General features: G+C 45.4%; 1 protein-coding gene across 7 annotated transcripts in view; it reads right to left on the bottom strand.

Moving 5' to 3' along the window:
- Positions 1-25,802, bottom strand: part of SLC16A5 (solute carrier family 16 member 5) — a 159,799-nt gene that overhangs the window by 37,787 nt on the left and 96,210 nt on the right. The gene's annotated exons all lie outside the window — the stretch shown is intronic.

The raw sequence follows: 25,802 nt of genomic DNA, 5'->3' as shown, positions 1-25,802 counted from the left end.
GTCTATGGAAATCACAGAGGGGGACAGGGGTATGTACGGCCGAGGTTGAGACCCAAGAGCGTTCCTCCGGACTGTACCCCTTCCAATGCACCAGGTACTGTATGCGCCCACAGAACCTACGGGAGTCAACAATGGATTGTACTTCATACTCCTCATGGTTCTCAACCTGTATAGGGTGAGGACGTGGCACGGAGGTCATAAAGCGATTGCAGACCAAAGGTTTCAATAAGGAGACATGAAACACATTTGAGATGCGCATACTAGGAGGAAGGTCCAAGGCGTAAGCCACTGGGTTAATCCTGTGAAGGCCCAATAAACTGAGGTGCAAACTTCAAAGAAGGAACACAAAGTTGGAGTTTGCGAGATGACAGCCAGACTCTGTCCCCAACCTGGTAGGAAGGTGCAGGCAGGCGTCTGTGGTCAGCATGGCATCTGTACCTATCGTTAGCATGTTGCAAAGCCTCCTGAACTTGTGCCCAAGTGGAACGAAGACCATGGAGATGCTCCTCTAACACAGGAATACTCTGCGGAACAAACGAGTCAGGCAACATGGAAGGTTGGAAACCATAATTCGCCATAAACTGAGACAATCGGGAAGCAGAATTTAAGGCACTGTTGTGAGCAAACTCTGCCCATCGTAATAGGTCTGACCAGTTGTTATGATGGTCAGAATTATAGCAACGTAAGAATTGCTCCAAGGACTGATTGGTAAATTGGAAGAGGGCAATTGGGTGGAGTAGGGGCATGGGGAAGATAGAGATCTGCTTTAACTGCCTCCTGCCCACAGTATAGTAAAATGATGGTGGAGTGGGGCGACTCTCATTCTGGGCCGATGTCATATGACGTCACCCAGTCTTGCCGCGATCGCGCGCTCATAGGGGTTCGCAGAGTGGCGTTCGCAGAGCAGGAACACAGCGCGATCCCGATCTTGCAGCCGCGGCTCTTTACCCATGTGATCAGCTGTGTCCAAACACATAGGCTACTCAAGCTTAGGCTACTCAAAAAGCGGGTTCGTTCCAGGGAGAGACGTTGGCGGAAGTTCCTCCTGGAGGCTGACAAAGAGCTGCATCTGGTGGCCCTCTATCTCTATAAGTGGGCCATTAGAGAGGCTAAAAAGACCTACATCCGGGAGCAAATTAGGAAGGAAGCCAACAGCACGGCCACACTTTTCACGATCTCTTCTGAGCTAACTCATCCTGAAGCTACCAGCTTTGCTCCTAAGGAGTCGCAGGACTGGTGCCAGGAGCTCGCTGACTTCTTTGTCTCTAAGGTTCAGACTATTAGAGACAACATTTCCAGGCCAGAGTCTGTGCAGGAGGACAGAGATGGCCCCTGGATTGACCGGCTTCCAACCGGTTACGGCTACACAGGTGGTTGAGGTAATCGCCTCTTTGAAACCATCCTCCTCTCCTTTAGATGTATGTCCTGCCGGGCTGCTTAAAAAATCTGCTGCCCTTTTGGCCCCCTTCATTAGGGAGATAATCAACTGCTGCTTAAGGACAGGTATTGTTCCGGGCGCTCTGAAGCGGGCCGTGGTCTTGGCCCTGCTGAAGAAACCGACCTTGGACCCGGACATACTGGGCAACTACAGGCCGATTTCCTTCTTGCCCTTTGTAGCAAAGGTGATGGAGTGCCAGGTGGTTATCCAGCTACAGGCTTACCTTGAGTCTTTCCATCTTTTGGACGAATTCCAGCTGGATTTCGTCCAGGGTATGGAACAGAGACAAGCCTCATTTGTGTTTATGATGATGTCCTTCACGGCTTGGACAGGGGTGACTCAGTAGTTCTGGTTCTCTTGGACCTGTCGGCCGCGTTTGATACTATAAATCATGGAATTCTACTGGAGTGGATGAGATCTGTTTTGGGTATGAGGGGGTCGGCTTTGGCATGGGTGGCCTATTTTTTAGAGGGCAGAGTTCAGGGAGTCAAGACTGGCCCCTTCTACTCTAAGTTCACCGCCCTGGATTGTGGAGTGCCACAGGGCTCTGCCTTGTTACCCCTGCTGTTTAATATCTATATGAGGCCCCTTGCCGACCTGCTAAAGTCCTACACCCTCCAGTACCATGCGGACGACACCCAGGTTTACCTGAAGATTCCTAGGAACCAGACGGCTGATGCCACCCTAGCCATCAATACATGGATGTCTGCCAACTTCCTGAAAGTTAATGGGGGCAAAACTGAGGTGATCATCTTCAGCGATCTGGCCACCCCCCCAGTTATTCCACCTTGACCTCCCTCATTTGGTCTTGCTCCAGAGGCAGCCCCCCAGGTCCGTGAATTGGGATTCGTCCTAGATTCAGGTTTAACTCTGGCTCCTCAGGTAAAAAAGGTCGTCAGTGCATGTCACTGGCAGCTAAAACTCCTGAGGGGGTTGTTTAAAAATCTGGATATCTCAGACAGAAAAACTGTCATCTGTGCCACGATAGGTAGCTACCTAAAACTCTCTTTATTTGGGATTGTCAAAGATGCTAGTGCAGAAGCTTCAACTTATTCAAAATGCTGCGGCTAGGCTGCTCATGGATGTCCCGTTGAGGGATCATATCACCCCTGTCCTCCGCGCCTCGCATTGGCTGCCGGTCCCTTATCGCATCTTATTTAAGGTAGGATGTATTATGTTTAAGATTATGAGAGGTCTGGCCCCAAGCTATCTGCTCTGCTTTTTCATAAACGAGCTCTTGTCAGATCACTCAGATCTACCGGCAGAGATCTCCTCTACAACTCCGTGTCCAAGAAGATCCAGCGTGGTGGTCAGGCCTTCTCCCACCAAGGTGCTGTACTATGGAATAGCCTCCCTGTCGAGCTCAAGGAGGCCCCCACTATTACGGTCTTCTGCGGGTTACTGAAGACTTGGCTTTTCACGCAGGCATTTCCTGCGTAGTCTCTCTCTCTTCTACCCTTCTCCCGCTCTGTGCTGCTTCTGGTCCCTGGGCCCTCTCTTTCCAGGATCTTTGCTATGCGCGCCGGGACCCTTCGGGGTAAGACCGCACTATATTAAGATTCTTCTCAACTCAGCTCAACTCATGGAAACAAGGAAGTGCCGTTTGTCGTCTCTCCTCGCCTCACACTGACAGAGTGTGAGGAGAGGAGAGCCGATCAGAGGCATCACCTCACAGGGAAGACATGAATAAGGTAATCAGCGCACTGATCCTCAGAGCGCTGATTACAGTGCAGCCCCCACAGTGCCCATCAGTGATGCCACAATGTGCCAATTTGTGACGCCAACCTGTACCTATCAGTGACACCAGTCAGTGCCCATCAGTGATGCCAATTTGTGCCCGTCAGTGAGGCCAATCTGTGCCCGTCAGTGATGTCAATCAGTGCTGCCTTTCAGCACCCATCAGTGCCCATCAGTGCCATCTATCTATGCCACTTATCATTGCTCTTAAGTGCCACCTATCAGTGCATATCAGTGCTGCATATTAGTGCCTCCTCATCACTGCCACCCCATCAATGCCCTTTAGTGTCGCCTAATCAGTGCAGAAAAATTACCTATTTACAACATTTTCTGACAGAAACTAAGAAAAACTTTTATATATTTCAAAAGTTTTGGTCTTTTTTGGGTTTTTTAGCAAAAAATAAAAAATCCAGCAGTGATTAAATACCACAAAAAGAAAGCTCTATTTGTGTGAAGAAAATTATTAAAAGTTCATTGAATGAACGCGCAATTGTCATTCAAAATGTGACAACACTGAAAGCTGAAAATTGGCCTGGGCAGGAAGGGGGTGAAAGTGCCCAGTATTGAGGTGGTTAAAGTGGTTGTAAACCCTTACATCTACCTACTAAAGTGACTAGCCAGAAATGAAACAAGTTGTACCTATTTTGCTGCAGCCCTCTCTAGTCTTAAAATACACAGATCAAAGGCTATTTCTCAGCAGTAGAAGACAGGGGGTGGGGATTTGACACCACGCACATTGCACAGCTAGAGCACAGAGCTCAGTGAAACCTGAAACCTGAGTGAGGGAAGGGACACACCCCCCCTCTACACACAATCAGGCTAGGTTCACACTTATGTGGGTGTTGTGTCAGCATAGAATATTATCAGTGACTCATGCAGATAGCAAAAGGGTGGAGAGATCAGAAAGAAATGACACACATGGGGATATTTACTAAAACTGGCGCACTCAGACTATGGTGCAGCTCTGCAAGGTAGCTAATCCGCTTCAGCTTGTTCAATTAAACTTTGACAAGAAAACCTGGAAGCGGATTGGTTTCACCAGATTTTTCATGCTCCAGTTTTAGTAAATCAACCCCACAGTGCTTTGGATTCAGACTAGTACACATAGAAGGATATACTTTGTTCATTTTTCATGTCAGACGTTGAACATTGAACATTTGAACTTGAACATTTCTAAAAGTGAATCTAAAGCCTCAAGTTTTTTTACCTTAATGCATTCTATGCATTAAGGTAAAAAACCTTATCTACTGCAGGATCCCCCCAGCTCCCTCCCCTTATTCTTACCTGAGCCTGATCCCATCCAGCGACGTGCAGATTGGGCAGATTTATAGCAGCGGGAGCCATTGGTTTTCGCTCCTGTCAATCAACTTCAGTGATGAGGGGCGGACCAAATCCCGCTGTCTGTGTCAATGCAATCAGGAACCATGAATCAGACCGAGGCAGAAGCATAGTTAAATCACACTTGTTTAATAATAATAATAATAATAAGGTAAACAGAGTAAGCGTAGTCAAAACAAACCAGAGTTCAGTAACCGGATCGGGTAGTCAGCCAAGCAAATGTCAGAGAGCCAGAGATAAACGTAGTAGTACAGCAAGAAGGATCAGGAGCCAGAAGGAACATCAGCTGAGCAAGTCTTCAACAGGAACGCAGGAGAAAGTCTCTGTGATGTTGACAAAGGCGAAGGCAGAGATTAAGTGAGCTGGACGACTTTAATCAGGCAGAACTGACGAGCAAAATCAACAGCTGTGTAACTGTGGAGAGAGATGGGAGCTGGCAATTAGCCGACAGCTGAGCAGCCAGCTCAGAGAAGGAAGGGCTGAGCCCTGCCCTGACAGTACCCCCTCCTAAATGACCCCTCCCCCTCGGAGGGCCACCGGGCTTGAGGGGAAAACATCTATGGAAATCACAGAGGGGGACAGGGGCATGTACGGCCGAGGATGAGACCCAAGAGCGTTCCTCCGGACTGTACCCCTTCCAATGCACCAGGTACTGTATGCGCCCACGGAACCTACGGGAGTCAACAATGGATTGTACTTCATACTCCTCATGGTTCTCAACCTGTATAGGGTGAGGACGTGGCACGGAGGTCATAAAGCGATTGCAGACCAAAGGTTTCAATAAGGAGACATGAAACACATTTGAGATGCGCATACTAGGAGGAAGGTCCAAGGCGTAAGCCACTGGGTTAATCCTGCGAAGGCCCAATAAACTGAGGTGCAAACTTCAAAGAAGGAACACGAAGTTGGAGTTTGCGAGATGACAGCCAGACTCTGTCCCCAACCTGGTAGGAAGGTGCAGGCAGGCGTCTGTGGTCAGCATGGCATCTGTACCTATCGTTAGCATGTTGCAAAGCCTCCTGAACTTGTGCCCAAGTGGAACGAAGACCATGGAGATGCTCCTCTAACACAGGAATACTCTGCGGAACAAACGAGTCAGGCAACATGGAAGGTTGGAAACCATAAATCGCCATAAACTGAGACAATCGGGAAGCAGAATTTAAGGCACTGTTGTGAGCAAACTCTGCCCATCGTAATAGGTCTGACCAGTTGTTATGATGGTCAGAATTATAGCAACGTAAGAATTGCTCCAAGGACTGATTGGCTCGTTCTGCGGCCCCATTAGACTGCGGGTGATACGCAGAGGAGAAAGCAAGCTGAATTCCCAACTGTGCACAAAAGTCTCACCAGAACTGGAAGACAAACTGACTACCCCTGTCCGAGACAATCACCTTGGGTAGCCCATGTAAGTAAAAGATCTTCCGAGCAAAAATGGAAGCCAGTTCCTTAGAAGTAGGCAACTTCTTAAGAGGAATACAATGGCACATCTTTGAGAACCGGTCAACCAACATAAGGATAACAGTGTTGCCTTGGGAGTTGGGTAACTCCACAATGAAATCCATAGACAGGTGGGTCCTGGGCCTCTCTCCATTGGGTATGGGTTGTAGGAGGCCCACTGGAAGGCGTTGTGGAGTCTTACTCTTGAGCACACACGGAACAGGCAGCTACGAAGGCAGTCACATCAGCCCGTAGACTAGGCCACCAGAATTGTTGGGAAATGGCCCAAAGGAGCTGATTCTTCCCAGGGTGGCCAGCTGCCTTGGGAGAATGGTAAGTCTGGAGAACGGCAGTACGGAGACTCTCTGGGACAAAGCAGCGGTCACAAGGTTTCTCAGGAGGAGCATGGACCTAAGCAGCAAGAATTTTGTCACTCAAAGGAGAAGTAAGACTGGTACGAACCGTAGCCAGAATACGATCAGTAGGAATTACAGGAACCGGAACTGACTCCAACGTGGAAGTGGAGGAAAATTGTCGTGACAAGGCGTCAGCCCTTACATTCTTAGTGCCGGGTAAGAATGAGACAATGCAATTAAAACTCGACAAGAAAAGAGCCCATCGCGCCCTTCTGGGAGAGAGGCGCTTAGCCTCAGACAAGAATGCGAAATTCTTATGGTCAGTAAGAATGAGAACCGGCACAGTGGTACCTTCAAGGAGATGTCTCCATTCTCTCAGGGCTAAAATGATCGCCAACAGCTCTCTGTCACCAATCTCGTAATTGCACTCTGCAGGTGACAATTTCTGGGAAAAGTAGCCGCACAGATGCATAACGCTCTCAGAGTTAGGACGTTGAGACAGAAGGGCGCCAACTCCAGTCTCAGAAGCATAAACTTCTAGGATAAAAGGCAACGTAGGATCAGGTTATGCCAACACAGGAGCAGAAACAAAGGCAGCCTTGAGACTCTCAAAGGCCTTAATGGACTCCGGAGACCAACTCTGTGGGTTACCGTCCTTTCTGGTCATATCAGTCAGGGGCTTGACCAGAGACGAGAAGTTACGAATAAACTTCCGATAATAGTTGGCAAAGCCCAGGAAACGCTGCAGAGGACATAAACCCATGGGTTGGGGCCACTGTAGGACTGCCGAAAGTTTCTCTGGGTCCATCGAAAAACCAGCAGTGGAAATGACATAGCCCAGGAATTTAACCTGTTCACGATGGAACTCGCACTTCTCCAGTTTACAATAGAGATTGTTTTCTCTTAGTTCCTGAAGCACACGACAGACATCTGTGTGGTGGCTCTCCAGTGACGTGGGAAATATGAGGATATCATCGAGATAAACCACCACACATAACTGCAACAAATCTCGGAGGACATCGTTAATAAATTCCTGGAAACTGCTGGGGCGTTACAAAGGCCAAAAGGCATTACGAGGTACTCATAATGGCCTGTTCTGGTATTAAACGCAGTTTTCCACTCGTCGCCCTCCTTAATCCGCACAAGATTGTATGCCCCTCTCAAATCAAGCTTCATGAAAAACCGTTGCTCCCTTGAGGCGGTCAAATAACTCTGTAATCAATGGAATTGGGTAGGCATTCTTAATCGTGAAATGATTGAGACCCCTATAATCAATACAAGGTCTCAGTTCACCGCTCTTCTTCTTCACAAAGAAGAAACCAGCACCAGCAGGAGACGAGGATTTGTGGATGAAACCTCGAGAAAGTGCGTCTGCAACATACTCCTCCATGGCCTTATCCTCCAAGACCGACAAAGGATAAATCCGGCCACGAGGGGGTATGGCACCAGGTTGAAGGTCAGTTGCGCAATCATAAGGCCGGTGTGGAGGCAAACCACCGGCTTGACCTTTGTCAAAGACATCTCTAAAATCGCGGTACTCCTCCAGCAGGGAGGAGAGTGAATAGGTGCACAGGACCTTGGCTACCTTCTGGAAGCATGTCTCACTGCATTGTGGTGACCAGGAGAGAACCTCAGCACGGAGCCAAAAGAGGGGTTGTGCCTCTGTAACCAAGGATAACCAATAACCAGCGGAAACCTAGGTGAGGAAATAACTTGGAATATCTCATGGTGAAGAGACCCTACGGCCATGGACAATGGAACTGTCTCATGAGTCACATGGGCAGGCTGTAGAAGTCTCCCGTCAAAAGCCTCAGTGGCAAGTGAAGTGTCACGCAGCTGCAGCGGAATCGAGTACTGCGATACAAAGGCAGCATCAAAGAACAGGCCTGCAGCCCCAGAGTCAATTAGAGCCTGTATCTCAATGGACGACCCAGTCCAAGAAAGGGTGACCGAAACCAGGGGCTTATCCTTCTGGATAACTGGGGAGGAAACAACGCCACCTAAAGTCTGTCCATGACAGGACCTCAAGGTTCGGGGGTTCCCTGGACGGGTAGGACAAGACTTCAAAAAGTGACCTGCCTGGCCACAATAAAGGCACAATCTCTCCCTCCTCCTAAAGGCTCTCTCATTCGCTGAGAGACGCATAAAGCCCAAGTGCATGAGTTCATCTTCACTGACCGACTCGGTACCAGGAGGTGAGGGAGGCACGAGTGGGACTGCAAAGCTCGGAGGCAAACGTACAGGAGGCTTCTGCAAGCGCTCCTTTAAAGAGAGTCTTTCTCTGAGTCTGGTATCAATGAGGATGGCAAACGTGATCAACCTCTCCAGCTCAGTGGGTATATCTCGGGCTGCTATCTCATCCTTGATGGAATCTGAGAGACCATGAGAAAAAGCAGCCACCAGGGCCTCATTGTTCCAAGCAACCTCTGCTGCCAGAGTATGGAATTCAATAGCGTAGTCAGCAACAGTTCTCGTACTCTGTTTAATGGACATGAGACACTTGGCAGCAGAAGCGGAGCGTGCGGGAATGTCAAATACCCTTTTAAAGGAGGCCACAAAGTCAGGGTAACTCAAGACAACAGGTTTTTGCATCTCCCATAAAGGGTTTGCCCAGGCCAAGGCTCTCTCAGAAAGCAAAGATATCACGAAACCTACTTTGCTTCTGTCCGTGGGAAATGCCTGGAGCAGCATCTCAAAGTAAATCTCAACCTGGTTGAGAAACCCTCTGCATTGAACTGGATCGCCTCCAAATCGCTGGTGAAGCGGAGCGGAACCAGACATACCTCTTATAGAGGTAATACTAGAGGCGGGTGCCTGCACAGAGACTGGCGCAGCAACAGGGACGGCCTGCAACTCAGGTTGTACCGGAGCAGCCACAGTGGGAGTTTCCAGGTGAGCTGTGCGACTCAGGAGCATTGGCAGACTGATCCATGCGGTGATCTTGCTCATCCAATCTGGAAAAAATATTATCAACAAGTGGATTGACTGTATCTTCTGAATTCATGGCCTTCGCCTACTATCAGGAACCATGAATCGAGACGGGAAGTATAGTTAAATCACACTTGTTTAATAATAATAATAATAATAATAAGGTAAACAGAGTACCCATAGTCAAAACAAGCCAGAGTTCAGTAACAGGATCGGGTAGTCAGCCAAAGCAAATGTCAGAGAGCCAGAGATAAACGTAGTAGTACAGCAAGCAGGATCAGGAGCCAGAAGGAACGTCAGCCGAGCAAGTCTTCAACAGGAACGCAAGAGAAAGTCTCTGTGATGTTGACAAAGGCGAAGGCAGAGATCAAGTGAGCTGGAAGACTTTAAGTAGGCAGGACTGATAAGCAGAATCAACAACATCTGGGTAACTGTGGAGAGAGATGGGAGCTGGCAATTAGCTGACAGCTGAGCGGCCAGCTCATAGAAGGAAGGGCTGAGCCCAGTCCTGACATGCACACAGCAGTGAGGCTCAGGAGTGAGCCCGCATGGTACCCCCATAGGAATCGGTTTCTTTATTGTGGACACCAGCAAGAGAGGAGGAGCCAAGAACACCGGCGGGGGACCCGAGAAGAGGAGGATCGGGCTGCTCTGTGCAATTCTATTGCACAGAGCAGGTAAGTATAGACATGTTTGTTATTTAAAAAAAAATAATAATTGCCTTTACAACCACTTTAAAATGTATGTGAAGGCCAGACTTTTTTCTGTCAGACCCTCTGTCCCACCTGTCTATCCCAACAGGTGAGACTGACCCTCTCTAGTTGTACTGGTGTCCATTGCCAGAAAGTGTTATGCCCTGTACACACGGTCGGACATTGATCGGACATTCCGACAACAAAATCCATGGATTTTTTCCGACGGATGTTGGCTCAAACTTGTCTTGCATACACACGGTCACACAAAGTTGTCGGAAAATCCGATCGTTCTAAACGCGGTGACGTAAAACACGTACGTCGGGAATATAAATGGGGCAGTAGCCAATAGCTTTCGTCTCTTAATTTATTCTGAGCATGCGTGGCACTTTGTGCGTCGGATTTGTTTACACACGATCGGAATTTCCGACAACGGATTTTGTTGTCGGAAAATTTTATAGCAAGCTTTCAAACTTTGTGTGTCGGAAATTCCGATGGAAAATGTGTGATGGAGCCCACACACAGTCGGAATTTCCGACAACAAGGTCCTATCACACATTTTCCGTCGGAAAATCCGACTGTGTGTACAGGGCATTAGAGTTAAGCTCAAGACCTCCTACTCTCAAGCTCTCTTGTCTCCTCCTCCCATGCTCGTCTCCAGGATTTCTCCAGAGCTTCTCCCATCCTCTGGAACTCGCTACCTCAACCTGTCCGGGTATCCCCTACTCTTGCTACCTTCAAGCGATCCTTGAAAACTCATCTCTACAGGAAATCCTATCACTTCTCCAACTAATCTTTTACCACTTCCATCAGCTCATTCCCCACAGTTCTTCTGAGCAGGGCCCGCTTAATCCTCTTGTATTTTATTGTATTATAACTGTATTGTCTCCTTTTATATTGTAAAGCGCTGCGTAAACTGTTGGCACTATATAAATCCTGTACAATAATAATAAATATATAAACTAGTTGTACTGTAAACATTTTTCTTAGGAAAATTCGTATGAAGAAGTTAAAGTTAACCTGTTAGGAGAGAAAATGGGGCCATTGTTGACCTTCAAAAATGCTTGTTTCCTGGCTGTCATTCTAGCCCCAGACTTTCAGACTCAATGACCTGGAGCAAGTTTGCAGATCAGAAGAATTGGTGTAAGGTCAGAACTCCTTATCTACATTCTTGTTTTGGTTCAACAATTTTGAAGCAAAAGTGTCAACAAACCAGCCAGGGAATTGGCATTTTTGAAAAAAAAAAAATGGTCTGCAAGTATGTGCCTCTCATGACAGCCTATAAAGGGTTACTAAACCCTTGTTGCTTTTTTAAATAACAAACATGTTATACTTACCTCCATTGTGCAGTTGGTTTTGCACAGAGTGGCCCCGATCCTCTTCTGGGGTCCCTCAGCAGCTCTCATGGCTCCTCCTCTTCTCGAGTGCCCTGCCGGAGAAGCGCTCTCCTTCGGGACACCCGTGCGGGCATGCTCCCGAGTCCTGCTGCTGCGTCTATTGACACAGACAGCAGGACTCGCCCCCCCTCCGGTGCCCGTGTCATTGGAATTGATTGACAGCAGCGGGAGCCAATGGCTGCGCTGCTATCAGTTTATCCAATCAGGACATGAGACACCGGCTAGAGCTGGTGTGCTCGCCCCCGTAGCGAGAAAGAGTAAAAATGGGGGGGCCTGGGGGAAAGCTGCATGACAGAAGGTTTTTCACCTTAATGCATAGAATGTGCAGGGACGGATCGGTTAGCGCTCTGCACTTCCCTATGGAGGATCGGATGAAAACAGACCGCCTGTCAGTTTTCATCTGATCTGATCCGCTAGACGGATGGAAAATAGGGTTTCCATCCATCTGAATTTAGCGGATCGGAGCGGATCTGATGTCAGATGACATGTCACCGATGACATCTGTCGCTCCATAAACCTGCATGGAGCGTCCATTCAGGTCCGCATAAAAAACTGACAGGCAGACCTGAACGATTCGTCCCTGTGAAAGAGGCCTTAAGGTGAAATACCATGAGGGTTTACAACCCCTTTAACCACTTCAGCCCCGGAAGTATTTACCCCCTTAATGACCAGGACATTTTTTGCGATACGGCACTGCGTCGCTTTAACTGACAATTGCGTGGTCGTGCGATGCTGTACCCAAACAAAATTTATGTCCTTTTTTTCCCACAAATAGAGCTTTCTTTTGGTGGTACTTGATCACCTCTGCGGTTTATTTTTTTGCGCTATAAACAAAAAAGAGCGACAATTTTGAAAAAAAATATATATTTTTTTTACTTTTTGCTATAATAAATATCCAAAAAACAAATTTCTAAATCAGTTTAGGCCAACATGTATTCTTCTATATATTTTTGGTAAAAAAAAATTCGCAATAAGAGTATATTTATTGGTTTGCGCAAAAGTTATCACGTCTACATAATAGGGGAAAGATTTATTGCTTTTTTTTTACTAGTAATGGCGGTGAGCAGCGATTTTTAGAGGGACTGCCACATGGAGACAGAGACTGCGACATGGCAGTGGACAGATTGGACACTTTTGACACTTTTTTGGGACCAGTGACAATTATACAGCAATCAGTGCTATAAAAATGCACTGACTACTGTATAAATTACACTGGCAGGGAAGGGGTTAACACTAGGGGGCAATCAAGGAGTTTAAGTGTGTTCCCTGGGAGGTATTTCTAACTGTGGGGGCAGTGGACTGACTGGGAGACGAGAGATCGCTGTTCCTAATCACTAGAAAGAGACGATCTCTCTCTACTCTCCTGTCAGAACGGGGATCTGTTTATTTACATTGACAGATCCCCGTTCTGGCTCTCTGTGGCTCCGACTCTGCATGCGCCTGCTATATCTGTTACACGAAGCGCTGTATATATATCGGCGGTCGGCAAGTGGTTAAAATGGATGTAAACCCGATTTATGAAATTTGAGCTGGGCACATATATCTCTCTTCAAAGCACTAAGTCCCATGGCTTTCTCCTGCTCTGTTCTTCTGTTATCAGCATGATAACTTCTTATAAGTTCTCAGTCAACTGAGATAAAACCAGGCTGAAACTTGTGGGTAGGTTGCTATAAATAGATTAACACAGAGCTAAACTATTCACAAGACAGCTCTGAAAGTCTCTGCCTATGTTGAGTGGAGGCGTGTGCCTTTCCTCCAATCAGCTGTCTTTGCTGTATGCCCAGACTTCACTCCCAGTGCTGAACAGGGAGAGAAAATCTGTAACACCATCTGAACCTTCTAAAGAATATATAAAGCTGAAGACAGCAGATATACATGTAAAACTTATGTAGGGAGATTTGTTTCATCTCTGTGTATCATCTGAGGCTGTTCACTTTACTGGGTATATGTAAGGGTTTACATCCACTTTAAATAATTTAAATTACCTTACAGGGTATCTAAGCCCAAGAACATAAATATAATATTATATATAAATATAATATATATATATATATATATATATATATATATATATATATATATATACACACACAGTATATATATATATATATATATATATATATATATATATATATATATATATATATACCGTATTTATCGGCGTATAACACGCACATTCATTTTAAGAGGGAAGTTTCAGGAAAAAAGGAAGGAACTTTGAAGCAAAATAAGGGTCAGTGCCCACCTGCAGCCTCACAAGTGCCATCAATGCAGCCTCATCAGTCCACATCAATGCAGCCTCACAAGTGCCATCAATGCAACAGCCTCACCATTACCATCAGTGCAGCCTGATCGATGCCCATCTGCAGCCTAGAGGGGACAGAGAGGGGGGCAGGACAAGCGCAGACAGATTACATACAGTGAGAATCTCCTATGATAGACAGAACAGTGGTCCAATGGCGGCCCAGGAGACGGGACTTCCTATTACAGAGGCCACCAAGTAAACAGGAGTTTCTCACTGTATGTAATCTGATTGCGCTCGTCCCGCCCCCTTCCCTGTCCCCTCCGAGGCAGTTAAAATTGAATTATTGGCGTATAACACGCACACGCTATTAGCACCCAATTTTCATGGTGAAAAAGTGAGTGTTATACACCAATAAATACAGTATATATATATATATATATATATATATATATATATATATATATATATATATATATATATGAGTACACTCCTCACATTTTGGTAAATATTTTATTTCATTCAGTGTTGTCACATGAAAAGATATGACACTTTACTACAACCAGTGGCAACCTGTGAAGCTCTGGTGAACTCCATGCCCAAGAGGGTTAAGGCAGTGCTGGAAAATAATGATGGCCACACAAAATATTGACACTTTGGGCCCAATTTGAAAAATTTCACTTAGGGGTGTACTCACTTTTGTTGCCAGCGGTTTAGACATTAATGGCTATGTGTGGAGTTATTTTGAGGGGACAGCACATTTACAATGTTATACAAGCTGTACACTCACTACTTTACATTGTAGCAAAGTGTAATTTCTTCAATATATAAATTTGAATATATTGCAGCAAAGCAACCTTGGATGGGGTGGATGCAGTAATGATCTTTTTTAGGCTTTTTTTTTACTTTATTTTCAGTGGCGGCTGGTGGTATCTTTTTTTTTTTTTGGGGGGGGGGGGCGGCAAACAATCCACAAGGCGTCACCCCATACACACCCCCCCCCCCCAACAGTTGGTCCACAGGCACCCCTCTATGGTCCATAACAGAGGGATGTGGTTCGGTAGTCCTTAGAACTAACCAAGAACAATGGAGCTGATAATGGTTTGCACAGAGAGCACAGGAAGTTATCAGACCGCATGATTTCTGGTAGGATGAACAAGTATTTGTTTTAACTTTTCAAACAGATGTAACAAATATAATAGAACAAAAGGGAGCAAATAGGAGAAGTTCATTGTTAAGGTTTACACCCACTTTAAATATAAATAGTAAAATGCAAATAATTTTATAAGTGTCACAAACACATTTAACATTAGTTTCCATGACCATGGAATAACTTGATATGTTGAAATGCTGACACTGTGTACACGGCCTATGTTATTGAATGCATTCTATTGTTCTCAGTCTGCAAAGGTCTGTAAAAGAACAATGTGCTCCAGCACCTGAAGTATACATTCCAATGTTTTCTAAGTCCGCTGCCAACACTATGCTACTACATCAAGTGATATTTCAAAGAGTTTTTTTTCATATATTTTTAGGCACCACAGGTATTAAAAAGTGGATTTAAACCCAAAAGTAAACATTTAATGTATTGCAGCTCACAACTCCTCATATGTGGTGGCTGCATTAGTTTGTCTTTTTTTTCATAATTTTCCTTTTAGGGGGCATAAAGAAAATCTGAATCAGCTGGTATGGACTTGGGGCTGTGATTTAAAAACTGTATATCTAAAAAAAAGGTGTGGGGCCAGGATGTCGGGGGGGGGGGGGGGGGGCAGGCATGCAGGTAATTGCCATCAGGGGGTCGCGGGCTCTGTATGGTGAGGATCTGTACATTTGTGGCTCTTCCAGGGTCTGCTGCATCATTGCTTGCCAAGGTTTCACTAGCCACCTGTCACCCACGTGCAGGGTGAACTTCTGAGCCAGTACATGGGGTTGCTCTGGGTTAATGGCCAGCCTCACCAGCACCAGGAGCCTCAGTTCAGGGAAGCTCACTGGCATTTCTCAGGCAGCCTGCTGAGTCTTTCAGTTCCACAGCTTGGTGGCTACGTCTCCAGCCCCTCGAGGGGCTGCCACCTCACGCACGTTTCAGCACTTATCACGTTACAGACGGGTCAGGGCAGGTACAGCCTGGTTCATCCAGCCCATTTGGAAAAAAAAATCTCACGGTTGCTTTTCCATTGCAGGTTTATCTTTCTTTCTCCCACCACAAAGCACACCTTTACTTCTGTTCAGGTGGTTTCACGTTTTGGTCGTTGCATTAATTGTTATAAAAAAAAAACGCTTGTACATTCCATCGCTTATTCAATGCATACGTCATGATGTTGTTACAGGTGGATTCTTCATTTACGTTCAGGAACGGCAAGGTGTGTTCTGTGTATCTAATGGTCATGGGTCATATAACTAGTTACATCACATACCAGGATCTGTCACGTCTTCAGATCCATACGGGCAGAGATTTCATTTTTAAACGATTGTAATAGTTACAGTCTTCTCGTCTGTACTTCATACGTCATACGTTGCATGTCACTGCAGATTCCTATTTTCTGCTTACCATGGTTTGTAGGTTCCAAGCTCTGAGTGTTCGTTTTTAATTGTCTGTCTTGGTGTAGCAGTTTACTCAAGCTCGCTTACTGCATACATGCAAGGGGTTACGGTCACTAGGTTCACCCTCACGTGCTGTTCCCGTTTGCTTTGTTTACAGGATCTACATTTTTTCATACAGTGTTAGGCCCGGTAGGGTATCATTGTTTGTCAGGAACTCATTTTGGTTTGGTCTAATGGTCTGTAGTTGAACATGTCGCACGTATCTGAGAGCGACTAATTTGCCTTCATCCCTCCTACTCCCATTAGGGGTTCAGAGCATAGCAGCGCTCCATCCCTAAGGAACTGGACCATACCGAAACTCATAGCGGAACTCCAACGGCCAGGAAAGCGGAGTTGTTTAGACTTTTGTTTTCAAGCCCGTCCCAGCCTCAACCATCCACTAGTGCAGAGCATGTCTCCTTGCTCACGTCACTAACCCAGATTCATACAGTTCTAAACACTTTCTCTACTTCAGTACAACTGCTGCAAGATAGGATGGACGTGTTTGAGGCCCGCCCAGCCGCAGTGGAAGTTTTAGCTGCTCCCATAGCCTCTGCGCAGGCTGGCATCTCAGCAGGTAATACCAGTGTGCCATTGCCTGTAGCTGTCCCTTCGCCACTAGCAGTGCTGCCTTCCATGTCCCCTGCGGACTTCATCCCCGCTAACCTCAAAAAAGACATCTTAGAGGGGAAGGACAAAAAACCTGGTGTCTCTGCTCATAGCTTCACAAGACGTTGTTGAGAACAAGTCTTATGCTTGCAGGGAAGTCATGTGGTTCTCAAAGCTAGGGATCCGAGACTCAATTGTAAACTTAACATAGCAGAATTTGTTCATTCCTTCAGCATTTACAGAGATGTCATTTGCGCTGTCAGTCCCGGTAGGAGAGAGGAGTTGGACCTGTATCTCCACAAGGTGGTGGACCTAGCTCACAAATATTTTGGCTCCACGTTCTATGACTTTCACCAGTCTTTTTCGGCGAAAGTCGCAGCTACATAGGCACAGTTTCAGATGGTCACATGTTGGAGCAAATATCGACATGGAGCTTTTCTGTAGGCACTTTGCCAATCAGAAATATCCAACATGTGGCAATTGCCAGTCATCAGCTCACACCACCAATTGGTGTCCCAACTTGGAATATTCCTTGCCTACGGGTTCCAGGCAGGTGTCCAATGCATCCTCCACAGGGCCGTCGGGTCAAGTAGATAAACTTGGCAGACCCATTAATTTTCTAGGTAAAGCACAGCTATGTACTAATTTCAATTACATGGTCTGTAATTATAATCAATGCAGACTCCTTCATATTTTTGCCAACTGTTTCGGGGCACACCCCAAGTTAGCCTGTCCCCTCAAGTCGTCCAGCTCTTCCTGACTGAGCCAAGTCAACATCTCCAGGTTAGGTTTCTGGTTGGTACACCATCTATCCCCAGCTCTAATGCCGTGTACACACGAGCGGACTTTCCGGCAGACTTGGTCCGGCGGACCAGACTCCGTCGGACAATTTGATCGTGTGTGGGCTCCAGCGGACTTTTTTTTCTCAAAAGTCAGACGGACCCAGAAATAAAACATGTTTCAAATCTTTCCAACGGACTCGAGTCCAGTCGAAAAATCCGCTTGTCTGTATGCTAGTCCGATGGACTAAAACCAACGCTAGGGCAGCTATTGGCTACTGGCTATCAACTTCCTTATTTTAGTCTGGTCGTATGTCATCACGTACGAATCCGTCGGACTTTGGTGTGATCATGTGTAAGCAAGTCCGTTCGTTGGGAAAGTCCGTTGGAAGTCCACCGAAAGTCCGTCGGCGTAAGCAAGATTATTTTGACACAAAATTGACCTTTGGATCCAAGAGCAGTCCTTGGCTTTTCAATACTTTTGCCTCAGCTCTCAATTGGATATTGTCCAACCACAAAGGTTGTCACAAGGTCATTCATTATCTAGACGATTTTTTGCTGCTAGAGAGCCCTGTGCAGTCTTCCAAGGATCTGGCACCACTTACGAAACTGTTTGCTGATTTAAACGTTCCCATGGCTGCTCACAAAGTGGAAGGGCCTTCCACTGTCATTACATTTCTAGGTATCATGCTAGACACCAATCACATGATCGCAAGTTTGCCCCAGGAAAAGCTTGATAGGATATGAGGGACCATTCGCAATCTAGTCAGGTCCCCCACTTGCTCCAAGAAGGAATTACAGTCACTCTTGGGCATGCTCAATTTTGCCATGAGGTTTATTCCTCAGGGCAGGTCATTTGTTTCAAGGTTATTGACTCTTCTACCCTTGTGACAGGACACAGATTCAGCTGTGGGTCTGCAAGCCGATGCACGTGAGGATCTGATCATGTGGGACCAGTTCTGGGGCAAGTAGAATGCTATCTCCATGTTTATCAATCTACCTACTGCCATGTCCACCAGAATTTTCTCTGATACCACAGCCTCAGTGGGTTTTGCGGAAATTTTTGGATGTCAGTGGTTGGCCGGTCCATGGCCCTCAGAAGTCTCCGTCATACCTGGGTTCACCCAGACCTCTGCTCTGTTAGAAAATTTATCAGATAGTTGCAGCTGCAGTCACATGGGGTCACACATGGTCTGGTCACACAGTCATTTTCTTTACCGATAATTTGGCCACAGCTGAAATTATCAAAAAAGGAAGATCCGGTTCCATCCGCATAAGGTCTTTTATGCACAGGTTGACATGGTTAGGTTTCATGCATAAATTTCATTTTCAGGGCGAGTTTATCAGTAGTGTCAACAACGTGGCAGCTGACGCTTTATCTCGGCTTGATTTTTGGTCTTTCTTCCTACAGCACCCAGAGGCAGATCCAGCGGGCAAGCCGGTTACTCCTTTCTCCTTGCTGACAATGGATTAGGTGCGCTCAGGGTGCATGCCACCAACCTGGTGAATTCTTCATTGTAAAGGAATACTCTCAGGGCATACAAGGCAGTTTGGAAGTGTTTTGATAGATTCATGACCCTCTATCCCTGTGACAAGGTGGGGGATGTCAAACACATGATGGCTTTCGCTGCTTATTGCCATGGCAAATTGTCTCTTTCATTCAATACCATCAAGTTGTACTTCTCAGGTATTCAGCACTTCATGTCACTTCAGGATCCTGACAGACCATCCTTTTTTGTGGCTCATCCTATTAAAGCCATTTTGAAAGGTATCCAGAGAAGGACAAATGTTCCAAGGACTCTCAGGTTTGTTATCTCTTTCACTTTTTGGATTAAGTCCCAGCCTTGTTCTTAAAGCAGCCATTTACTTAAAGTGGATGTAAACCCGAAATTTTTTTTTTCTATCATACTGTATAGCATAAGATTTCCTATCATTTGAGCCCAGTCTTGCCACACAGAGTTAATCCACCTCTGAGCAATCCTCTTTTATTGTTCAGTGAGACAATTCTTGACAAACTGAGAAAAACTTTGTCAATTACTCCCCCTTGCTGTGAGTAACAGGTGATTTACATCTCGTGCATTAGCCTAATTGACATGCATTATTTTTTAATTCCCTCCCCCACTCCCTTCTTTAGCAGCTCTGCAAGGATTGGCTGTTCCACACCTCAGCATGATTTGGCATGCTGAAGTCATGTGGTTACTTTCCTGTCTTTTCACTGGATGTTAGAGATCATAGAAGAAGTTCAGTGTTAGAAATACACAGAGAAAATGCATATTGACAAGGGGAGTGTAGAGGTGGGCGGGGAGTCTACTGACATCACGACTCCACCCACCGAGCTCCAGACAACAGACCCACCCACAGAATCTGCGGTTTTTCGGGTCTCATAACAGACAGAGGGGAGACATTTGACAGGTGAAGATACATGCAGGAGGCATGTATATCCTTATAGATAACCCCTATGGCAGTAGTTTAGAAAGGATGACATTGGGTTTACATCCACTTTAAGTTATTTTGGTTTCCTCAGACCCGGGGAAGTATCTATAGCCAGCTGCAATGCACCAGTACTTCTTAAAGGTAGTCTCACCAGATTTCCTGATAATTTTTCTCTACAACTCTCCAATAACTAAAACCGACAGACAGGTCAGGGTTTTACCAACACCAACCGATGTCCAGTTGATGTGTTGGGCCAACTTTCCTCCATGTTCGCTACGGCTCCTCACGACAGCCCATTGCTCCCTTTTCCTACGCAGCCTCTTGCCTCCAAACAATTTATCGCACACCTCAGAATTCTCCTTGCCAAATAAGGGTTTAATCCGAAACAGTTTTCAGGTAATTTCTTTAGAATCGGGACAGCATCTGCAGCATTCAAGCAAGGTGTCCCATCCCACGTTATCAAATACATGGGGCGTTGGAAGTCGTCATGTTATAGTCAATATATTCCCGATCCGCATGACGAAGTTAAACAAGCTTTTTCCATACTGCTTGATTATATGTTCTTCCATCAAACATTACATTGCTGCACCTACTTCATGTGTTTTTTGCCCTACTGTCCTACCTGATCATGGCACACCTCAGGTCGCCGTAGTTGGGTTAAAGCGTCATTCCTGATATTCAGACTCTGACTGCAAGTTAGAAGGCTGGCCAGTGGCTAGCCTGAGATTGTAGGAGGAGTTTGGGGCTTATAACCCCCCCTCCTGCCCTACAGTCTCGTCGGCTATCATTTCCGGGTCCTACTCGTACCCCATATATTTCTCATTTCATTCTTAGGGTATGCCCTCTTTTAAGCATACTGTCCTATGCGGCCATGGCACACCTCAGTTTGCTGTGGTTGGGTTAAAGCGTCATTCCCAGTATCCAGACTCTGAATACAAACAGTTTTTAAATCACAACCCCCAGTCCATACCAGCTGATTTCCTATTTTCCCTCTAGATCAGGGGTCTCCAAACTGCGGCCCGCGGGCTGAATGTGGCCCTTTGCTTGCCTTTATCTGGCCCTCAGGGTACTATTCAATAGGGTAGTATACCTCCCACTGACACCAGAGATGGGGAACCAATTTTCCCACTGACACCAGTGATGGAGCACTATTCCTCATACTGACACCAATGATGTAATTTCTTTACTCCCACTGACCACCAAGCCTATGGTATTGTTTACTCCCACCGACATCAGGGCATTTTCAACTCCCACTGGCCACAGTTTGGAGAGCAGTAAACTGGCCCTTTGTTTCGAAAGTTTGGAGACCACTGCTCTAGATGAAGGGGTGGTATGACAATATTTGCACAGTTATTTATCAAGCGCATAATTTCAGGTAAAAATGCACCTAAATGAATCTTAGTACAAGCAAACACAATATTATACCCAAATTTTGATAAAATATAAAAGATAGGGTTGCGTTGAGTAAATAGATAGCAAATATGTCAAGTCCTAATATGGAAAAAACTGCAGTACTCAAAATGCTATATAGGTGATGTTTTAAAAGTCTTTTCAAGATATCAGTTTAGAGTTAACTATGAACTATCGCACTAGAAATATTACTTTCACTCCGAGGTTTGCGTAAATACCTCACATGTGTGGAGGAATTGATGTTTACATACAGTACACGTGCTTGCCCTGTGCTGCACTCTCTATATGGGGTGTCTGTAGAGGTGACAGGAATGCTTTAAAAATTTTGCTATTTTTATTTATTTTATACCATTTTCACTTTTTACATTTTTTTTTTTACTTTATTGCTATTACAAGGGGGCTAACAGGTGACAGGTCCTTTTTATAGAGCCATTGGGGGTCAGTTAGAGCCCCTATGTTTTTTCTGCCCACCAATGCAACTATTTACACACAGATCATGTTTGAATAGCTGCATCTCAACTATAGTAGCCGAGGAATGACAGCTGTGACCTCAGAAGTAACATAATACACATCACTCTTCAAGTCATTAATTGCCAGAGGTATTTCTTCCTTCTCTCACTGGGGAAGCTGTTTCCCATGGTCCCAGGCTCCCTGGTGGAATGGGAGAGCCCGGGAACCAAACCACCGGCAGGGAGAAGGAGCATACTTTGATAGCCATAAGACTGATGGTGGTGGTCTCTCAGGGGTGCCATTTTTGGTAACAGCATCGGAGGGACAAGAACGGATGGATTTTTGATCTACCTCTTTCATATCATGCGTGGACAACATATGCTTGCACTATTTCTGAAGCCTATGAATTCTGGACTAAATGCACTTTATGAATTTATACACTATAGCACTTTGGTGAAAGATAGATTTAATTTTTTGTTTATTGGTATATGAGATGTTTAAAATTTCATGGATTCTTGAAGTATGAATTTATGCGCACATTAGCACTTTATGATAGACCACATTATCACTGTATGGGAGATTTCAATGGATCTTGAATTTTGAATGTATTTGCATGATAACACTTTATGACAGATTTTTTTCACCTATTTTTTTTTTATTATTATTATTTAAAGAGACAGTGCACCATTTTTGTATTTTTAGCCATTAAACTGATTCTCACTTTTACCAGAAAGCCCTTCACCAGCTCTTAAAATGATTTAACCACTTGTCTACCATGATATTTATAACTGTACCTTGGTAGACAAGTGGTTAATCTATGTAACCCTACAAATCTAAACTATCATCAGAACTTTTGGGTGGATGCTTAGCTTATTGGGCAGATGCTTTGGTGCCAATTGGCAGTCAGCAGTAACATGTTCCACGCTGTTGTTAAACAAAATATGAACAGAGCGTCAGGCAGAGAAGTGTTTAAAGAAGATCCTCCACAGCAAAGATGAATGCTGATAATGTTTAGCACAGTGATCCTCTCCATGCATCCCCTGTACTTGATGATGTGATCCACATGTCACATGGCCAAGTACAGGAGACAGCAGTGTCACTTCTTCAGTCATTAAAGTATATCTAAGGCCCATTTTTTTTCCTTTTGAATAGAGTAGTAAATGGTTAAAATCTTAAAAGGCGGCTCCCACACAGCAAGGCTTCCTCCTATGGGCACCCAACAATAAATAAAACCATAGAAATACCGAAAGGAGCACCAGAGCAAAACCAGATTAAAGAGTCCAAGATCATTTCAATTGTTGGTAAAAAAAAGTCATATAAAACCATCCAGCACATTTCAGGCGCAATACCACTCTCTTTTCATCAGGGCTCAACATAGGATTAAACTGGGATGTACTCAAACAGTGACTTTACCTATCTATATTTAAACTGGTATTGAACTCTGGACTATGGCGTTACAGCTTGAAAGCAGTTGATGATCACCAAGTAAAAACCAGACAGGGATTATAACCCCTCAACACTCTATTCAAACATAAAATAACGATTTTGCCTTTAGATATACTTTAACAAGAGGCAATAAAGCAAATTATGGAAAGTGGCAAGCGAACAATAGAGGTTAAAGCGAAGCTCCACCCAAGAGGGGGAGGTAACACTTGTCTGCCCCCCCCCCCGCTGCCACATTTGGCACCAGGTTTTGACAGGAACATGCTCCCACTTCCGGCTCAGGTGAGGACACCGCTGGATGCCTGGACAGGTACAGTGCCTTGAAAAACTATTCATACCCCTTGAAATTTTCCTTATTTTGTCATGTTACAACCAAAAACGTAAATGTATTTTATTGGGAATTTCTTTGATAGACCAACACAAAGTGGCACATAATTGTGAAGTGAAAGGTAAATGATAAAAATGGTTTTAAATTTTTTTTTCAAATAAATATCTGGAAAGTGTGGCATGCATTTGTGTTCAGCCCCCTTTACTCTAATACCCCTAACTTAAATCTAGTGGAATCGATTGCCTTCAGAAGTCACCTAATTAGTAAATAGAGTCCACCTCTGTGTTATGCAGTGTACACACAGTCGGACTTTTCGTCCGGACTGGTCCGACGGACCGAGTCCGGCGGACAATCCGATCGTGTGTGGGCTTCATCGGACCTTCAGTGGACTTTGAACATGCTTCAAATCTTTACGTCGTAACTCCGCCGGACCCAGAAATCCGCTCGCCTGTATGCTAGTCTGACGGACAAAAACCCACGCAAGGGCAGCTATTGGCTACTGGCTATCAACTTCCTTATTTTAGTCCGGTGTACGTCATCACGTACGAATCTGTCGGACTTTGGTGTGATCATGTGTAGGCTAGTCCGTTCGTTAAAAAGTCAGTCGGAATTCCTTCAAAAGTCAGTTGAAAGTCCGTCGGAAAGTCCATCGGACCAGTCCGGTCGAAAAGTCTGCCCGTGTGTATGCGACTTAAGAAACACACCAGATAGGTCAGGGATAAAGTTTTGGAGAAGTATAAAGCTGGGTTAGGTTATAAAAAAATATCCCACGCTTTGAACATCTCACGGAGCACTGTTCAATCCATCATCCGAAAAATGGAAAGAGTATGGCACAACTGCAAACCTACCAAGACATGGCCCACCTAAACTGACAGGCTGGGCAATCAGAGAAGCAGCCAACAGGCCCATGGTAACTCTGGAGGAACTGCAGAGATCCACAGCTCAGGTGGGAGAATCTGTCCACAGGACAACTATTAGCCGTGCACTCCATAAATCTGGTCTTTATGGAAGAGTGGCAAGAAGAAAGCCATTGTTGAAAGAAAGCCAAGTTCTGTTTGCAGTTTACGAGAAGCCATGTGGGGGATACAGCAAATATGTGGAAGAAGTTGCTCTTTGGCCTAAAAGTAAAATGCTATGTGTGGTCAGAAAACTAACACTGTATATCACCCTGAACACACCATCCCCGTCGTGAAACCTGGTGGTGGCAGCATCATGTTGTGGGGATGCTTTTTTTCAGCAGGGACAGCGAAGATTGTCAGAGTTGATGGTAAGATGGATGGAGCTAAATACAGGGCAACCTAATGCTAAGTACACACGACCGGTTTTGCCATCGGAATAAACTCCGAAGGTTTCTCCGATGGAACTCAGACGGAATTCCTTTCAAGCGGTCTTGCCTACACACGATCAACCCAAAGTCCAACCAAAGTTCAACCGTCAAGACTAGAAAAAGGAAGTTCAATAGCCAGTAGCCAAAAGCTTCCGTCTCGTACTTGCTTCAGAGCATGCGTCGTTTTTGGTCCGTCGGAACAGCATACAGACGATCAGTTTTCCCGATAGGAATTGGTTCCATCGGAAATATTTAGAACATGTTCCATTTCTAGGTCTGTCAGAATTTTCGAAAAAAAAAAAGTCCGATGAGGCCTACACACGATCGGAATAGACGATGAAAAGCATCCGTCTGACTTTTTCTGTCGGACATTCGCTCGTCTGTACGAGGCTTTAGAAGAAAACCTGTTAGAGTCTGCAAAAGACTTGAGACTGGGGCAGAGGTTCACCTTGCAGCAGGACAACGACCCTAAACATACAGCCAAAGCTACAATAAAATAGTTTAGACCAAAGCATATCCATGTGTTAGAATGGCCCACTCAAAGTCCAGACCTAAATCCATTTGAGAATCTGTGGCAAGACCTAAACATTGCTGTTCATAGATGCTCTCCATCCAATCTGACAGAGCTTGAGCTATTTTGCAAAGAAGAATGGGCAAAAATGTCACTCTCTAGATGTGCAAAGCTGGTAGAGACATCCCCAAAAAGACTTGCAGCTGTAATTGCAGGGAAAGGTGATTCTATAAAGTATTGACTCAGGGGGGCTGAATACAAATGCATGCCACACTTTCCAGATATTTATTTGTAAAAAATTTGGAAAACCATTTATCATTTTCCTTCCACTTCACAATTATGTGCCACTTTGTGTTGGTTGATCACA

Source organism: Aquarana catesbeiana, linkage group LG12 (assembly GCF_042186555.1).
Source record: "Aquarana catesbeiana isolate 2022-GZ linkage group LG12, ASM4218655v1, whole genome shotgun sequence".
Lineage (NCBI taxonomy): Eukaryota > Metazoa > Chordata > Amphibia > Anura > Ranidae > Aquarana > Aquarana catesbeiana.
The sequence above is the reverse complement of the archived record's forward strand: the minus strand, read 5'-3'. Positions and strand labels throughout refer to the sequence as shown.